At 33.6% G+C, this 6,653-nt stretch overlaps 1 pseudogene; it reads left to right on the top strand.

Moving 5' to 3' along the window:
* Positions 1 to 5,648: 5,648 nt before the first annotated feature.
* LOC112825657 (gametocyte-specific factor 1 pseudogene) lies at positions 5,649 to 6,248 on the top strand (annotated as a pseudogene).
* The last annotated feature ends 405 nt before the right edge of the window (positions 6,249 to 6,653 follow it).

Here is a 6,653-nt window from a genome sequence, read left to right as displayed (position 1 = left end):
CTATGGGAAGCAGAAAGATAAGTAACAGAGGTATCGGTATACTGTTCAAACACAGCCATACAAAAACAAAACAAAACAAAACAAAACAAACAAAAAACAACAAAAACTGACAAAGTAATGAAATTAAATAAAGAATGGCATTTCACCTCAGGAGCTGGGATTTATTTTAAATCTTTTTTTGGAGGAATGGGGTCAAATGTATATTGAGAAATCTTGGATGTAGGATTTAAGAAGGTTGTAAACCCAGTGACGTCAAACCTTAATTAATGTGTTGCAAACAGAGGGAACAGTGCCTCTGATACCCCTTTGCTTGGCTTATCTGTGAGGAGGATCCCTCATTTGATTAGACTGTGTTAGTAGTCTCTTCATTTTCTCACCATGCATTTTAGTGAATTTCATAATCTTGTTCCTGTTTCCATTCAACTGCAATCTAATCAGCTATCTCTTTGAAGAATAACACATAACAAAAAAATCCTAAAATTTTAAGCAGATTAATGCTGTGCCAGTTTTATGTGAACTATATATTAATGCTCATTAGATTTGAAAAGACAGATTCTTCTTTAGGAAAAAATATTAAAATTAAACAGTATTAGAATTTTGTGACCTAAAAGATCACCTCAATCAAGCTCTTTCTTTTTTCATGATTAAAAAGAAGAGTCATACCCATGTTTGTAGCCAGACTATTTTGGAAGAAAATTTAATTATAGATGTGATTGGAAAATTGATTTTCACCACCATTATTAAGAGACTGTTTTTGTAAAGAAAGATACAGTATTGGCAGATTATTTTGGGGGGGTTGTTTTGTAGAAAATGAGCATTTGTTGAGGGTTTGCTCTGTACCAAACATTTTAGATACATATGTTCATTTGCTGTTTCCAAACACAATAAAAATGCTATATGTTTTATAGATTAGGAAATTCAAGTGCAGATGTTAAATAATATATACAGCTTTGAACAGTTAATGTCAAAGACATCGTCAAAACAGGTCTCTGTGATACCAACATCTATTCTCTTAAGAAAAAATTTTCCCTTTTGCCCCAGTTTTCTTGAGAAATAATTGACATACATCATCATATAAGTTTAATGTATACAACATGATGATTGATTTGCATGTATTGTGAAATGATTATCACAATGGATTCAGCTAATATCCATTTTCTTATACAGATACAATATAAAGAAAAGAAAGGAGAAAAGAATAAAGGAAAAATTCTCCTTATGATAATTCTTAGATGGTATTTCATCTCCTTCTGATGATTCACTCTGTTAACAACTTTCTTGTATATTATACAGTGATATTAGCTATAGTCATTATGTAGTACATTACATCCCAGTACTTATTTATCTTGCAATTGCAGGCTTGTACATTTTAATCTTTCTCTGAGTCTCCCTCCCTCTACCCCCTGCCGTTGGTAACCACAAGTCTGATCTCTTTTTCTATGAATTCAGGTTTTTTTTTTCTGTATTTTGTTTTTGTTTTTTAGATTCCACATAGAAGTGATGTCATACAGTTATTTCTCTTTCTCTGTCTAACTTACTTCACTTACCCTAACACCTTCAAGTTCCGTTTATGTTGTCACAAACAGTAGGATTTTCTCGTCTCTTATGGCTGGATAATATCCCATTGAATATATATACCACAACTTTTTTATCCATTCATTCATTGATACACACTTTGATTGGTTGTTTTCATGTCTTGGCTATTGTAAATAATGCCCTAAGAACATGGAGGTACAGATACCTTTTGAAGTTAGTGTTTTTGATACCTTTGGATATATTCCCAAAATTAAATTGCTGGATCATATGGAGTTCTAATATTTAATCGTTTTGAGGATCCTCAAAAGGATTAAATATTAAAGAGGATCCTGCAGGAGGGTTCCCTTTCCTCCACATCCACATCAGCATTTGTTATCTCTTGTCTTTTCGGTGATGACCATTCTAATAGCCACGGTGGTTTTAATTTGTGTTTCTCTAGTGACTAGTGATGTTGAGCATCTTTTCATAACTGCTGGCCTTACATATATTTTATTTGGAGAAATATTTCTTTGAGTCCTTTGCCTGTATTTTAAATTGTTTTTATTTTTATTTTTATTTTTTTTGGTATTGAGTTGGTATGAGTTCATTGTATTTTTTGGATATTAACCCTTACCAGATACATGGTTTGCAAATAATGTTTCTTATTTTGTAGATTGTCTTTTCACTTTGTTGATAGTATTTTTTGCTGTGCAGAAGGTTTTAGTTTGATGAAATCCCATTTCTTTATTTTTATTGCTTGTGCTTTTGGTATTTTATACAAAAAATTATTACCAAGACCCATGCCAGGGAGCTTTGTTCCTGTTTTCTTCTAGGAGTTTCTTCTAGGAGTCTAATGGTTTCAGGTCTTATATTTAAGAACTTTTATCCATTTCAAGTTATTTTTTTTTTGTGAGTGATGTAATGTATGGGTCCAGCTTCATTCTTTTACATGTGAATATCCAATTAAATGCCATTGGAATCTTGATAGAGATTGCATTGAATCTATAGATGGCTTTTGGAAATATTCACATTTTAACAACATTAATTCTTTCAATTCGTGAACATGGGGCACCTTTTCATTTATTTTCATCTTCTTCAGTTTCTTACATCAATGTCTTATAGTTTTCAGCATAGAGATCTTTTACCTCCTCATTTAAATTTATTCCTAAGTATTTTATCCTTTTTTTAAAAGCTTTTATTTATTTGACAGAGAAAGAGACAGCCAGAGAGGGAACACAAACAGGGGAAGTGGGAAAGGGAGAAGCAGGCTTCCCGCCAGTGATTTTTGTGTTAATTTTGTATCTTGCAGATTTACTGAATTCATTGGTTAGATCTAAAAGTTTTTTTCTCTCTTTTTTTAAAATTTTATTATGTTATGTTAATCACCATACATTACATCATTAGTTTTTGATGTAGTGTTCCATGATTCATTGTTTGCATGTAACACCCAGTGCTCCATTCTGTACATGCCCTCTTTAATACCCATCACCAGGCTAACCCATCCCCCCACCCCCCTCCCCTCTAGAACCTTCAGTTGGTTTCTCAGAGTCCATATTCTCTCATGGCTTGTCTCCCCCTCTGATTCCGTCCCACCTCATTTTTCCCTTCCTGCTATCTTCTTCTTCTTCTTCTTCTTCTTTTTTTTAACATACAATGTATTATTTGTTTCAGAGGTACAGGTGTGTGATTCAACAGTCTTACACAATTCACAGGGTTCACCATAGCACACACCCTCCCCAATGTCTATCACCCAGCCACCCCATCCCTCCCACCCCCCACAGATCTAAAAGTTTTTGAGTTGGGACTTTAGGATTTGCTATATATAAAATCATGTCATCTTCAAATGCAGGTAATTCTACTTTCCTTTATAAATCTGATACCTCTTATTTCTTTTACTTGCCTGACTGCTCTAGCTAGGAGTTCCAGTGCTATGTTGAACAGGAGTGCTAAGTGTGGGAACCCTTGTCTTATCCTTGATCATAAAAGAAAAGTTTTCATTCTTTCACTATTGAGTATGATGCTGTCAGCTTATCATATATAGCCTTTATTATGTTGAAATACGTTCCTTCTATGCCCAATTTTTTAGGAGTTTTTATCATGAATGGATGTTGAATTTCATTGAATGCTTTTTTTTGAGTCTTTTGAGATAATCATATGATTTTTTTTCTGAGTCTTTTGAGATAATCATATGATTATTTTCTTCATCCTATTAATATCACATTGATAGGTTTGCATATGTTGAACCATCTTTGCATCACAAGGATAAATCCCACTTGGTCATGGTGAATGATCCTTTTCCCGCTGAATTCGATTTGTTCATATTTCATTAAGAATTTTTTCATCTTTATGCATCAGGAATAATGAATGGTCTGCAGGTTTATATTTTTGTTGTTGATGTTACTGTTGTTTTTGTTTTTGTTTTTTTAGTAGTGTCCTTTTCTGGTTTTGGTGTTAGAATAATGAAGTTCTTATAAAATGAGTTTAGAAGTGTTCTTTCTCTTTTATCTTTTGGAGGGGTTTGAGAAGGATTGATGTTTATTGTTCTTTAACTTGTAAAATTTACCAGGGAAGCCATTTGGTCCTGGTTTTTCTTAATTGGGAGATTTTTGATTATTGATTCAACCTCCTTACTAGTAATAAATATATATTAACATTTTCTATTTCTTCCTGATTTAGTCATGGTAAGTAGTAGGTTTCTAAGAGTTTTTCCATTTCTTCTAGGCTGTCCAGATTGTTGGCATATTTTGATCTTTTTATTTATAATTTTGTTGATTTGGGTCCTTTGTTTTGTTTTGTTTTGCTTGGTTAGTCTAGCTAAGGGTTTGTCAATTTTATTTTCTCAAAGAACAAACTCTTTATTTGGTCAATCATTTCTATTGTTTTTCTGTTCTCTATTTCATTTAATTCTTTTCTAATATTTATTATTTCTTTCTTCTGTTAAATTTGGGTTCACTTTGTTCTTTTCCTGTCTTCTTAAGGCATCACTAGGTTGTTTAGAAGTTTATTATTATAAACTTCCTCCTTAGAACTGCTTTTACTGCATCCCATAAATTGTGGCAAGTTGTTTTCATATTTATTTGTTTCAAGAAACTTTCTTTATTTCTTCTTTGATCCATTGGTTGTACAGGAGAATGTTGTTTAATTCTCATGAGTTTGTACATTTTCCAGTTTTCCTCCTCTTATTGATTTTTAGTTTCATGCCATTGTGGTCAGAGAAGATACTTGGCATGATTTCAATCTTCTTCTTATCTAAGATTTGTTTTGTGGCCTAACATATGGTCTATCCTAGAAAATGTTCCATATATGCTTGAAAAAAATGTGTATTATGCTGTTGTTGGATAACATGTTGTATATGTGTCCATTAGGTCCATTTGGTCTAAGGTATTGTTCATATCTGTTGTTTGTTTGTTGATTATCCCTTGATAATTGTTGAGTGTGGGGTATTAAAGTATCCAACTATTATTATATCATTGTTTATCTCTCCTTTAGGCTCTTTTAGTTTTTGCTTTATATATTTAGGTGCTCTGATGTTGGGCACATAAATATTTGTAAATATTATATCTTCTTGATGTATTGATCACTTTATCATTATATAATCACCTTCCTTTTCTGTTTATACCATTTTTAGTTTAAAGTCTCTTTTGTTTGATACACATACAGTTTACTCCTGCATTTTGTTGGTTACTATTTGCTTGAAATTTCTTTCTCTATTCCTTCATTTTCAGTTTATGTGTCTTTACGGCTAAAGTGAGTCTCTTATAGGCAGAATATTATTAGATCTTGCTTTTTTTATTCTTTCAGCCATTCTATATCTTTTGAATTGATAATTTGATCTGTTTACATTTAAATTTTTGATAGGTAAGATTTACTATTGCCCCTTTTTCATTGTTTTCTGCTTGTTTTGTAGATCCATTGTTCCTTGCTTCTTATACTGCTTTTTTATGTGTTTTAATATATTTTGATATCAGTTTGCTTTGACTTTTTATCATGGTCTTTTGAGTAATTATCAAAAGATTTTTCTTGTGGTTATCATGAGCCTTATATAAAATATCTTAGGCTGGACATGAGCATTCCTGGGGTGCAGATGTGGGGAGAAGGTGATTGTGGGGAGAGCATGTCTCCACTGAACACTTGGATTCAGCTCCTTCATTTCCAACATGGAAGAAACTTATATCAATTCCCTGGACCCTAAAGGCTATTACAATGCCCCTATAATAAGAACCACCAGATCAGGGTCTGCAGGTTTCCTTATCATCTTATCAAGTATAGAAAGAATCATCCTGACATTACAAAGTGGCTACTTGTCCCTTTAATGCTTGCCATCAGGTTCCTTGGGCCAAAATCCGTCATTATATCTCAAGCTGTGATGATAAAAGTTGTATTGAGCAGGATGTTGTCAACCAAACCAGGAACCATGGACAAGAGACTCTGGCTGAGAGCACATAGCAGTGCCCTCCTTGAAATGAAGACTGAGATAAAGATCTGTGGCAACAGACTAGCCCCCCATTGGTCTGGGGCACAGCCAACTACTGAGGCATCAATAGCCCTGCAAGCAACATAGTTATGGAAATAAGAGTAACCTGGCTTCAGGCATGTGCATTCCCAAGTCTCTATTGTATGTTCTGCCATGGAAAAACAATGGAAATGCACAGTAAGTGACTATCTATCTCATCAAATGCCAGACCCTAGAAGACTCTTGCTCCTTCCTGCTACCAGTGGGTTCTTCATTTTTTTCTCCTAATTTAATTATAGAAAGATAAACTGATCTTCAAACTTCAAAAATCTTAAACACTTGTAACACTCTATTTTAAAATGATAACAACCTAACTTCAATAGAATTATCATACTTTACATTTTTACTTCTTCCTCTCACATTTTAGGTTATTGCTGTTACAGTTTACATTTTTTTAAAGATTTTATTTACTTATTTGTCAGAGAGAGGGAAAGAGAGAGCACAAGAGGGGGAACAGCAGGCAGAGGGGGAAGCAGCCTCCTGCTGAGCAAAGAGCCCTATGTGGGACTCAATCCCAGGACCCCGGGATCATGACCAGAGCCAAAATCAAGAGTTGGACGCTTAACTGACTGAATCATCCAGGCACCCCTGTTTTGATGATGTTAATTAGCATTATTTTACTTCA

Source organism: Callorhinus ursinus, unplaced genomic scaffold, assembly GCF_003265705.2.
Source record: "Callorhinus ursinus isolate GAN/ISIS: 27379988/994484 unplaced genomic scaffold, GSC_fseal_2.0 scaffold4, whole genome shotgun sequence".
NCBI lineage: Eukaryota > Metazoa > Chordata > Mammalia > Carnivora > Otariidae > Callorhinus > Callorhinus ursinus.
Note: the sequence above shows the minus strand (reverse complement) of the source record. Positions and strands in the feature narration are given on the sequence as shown.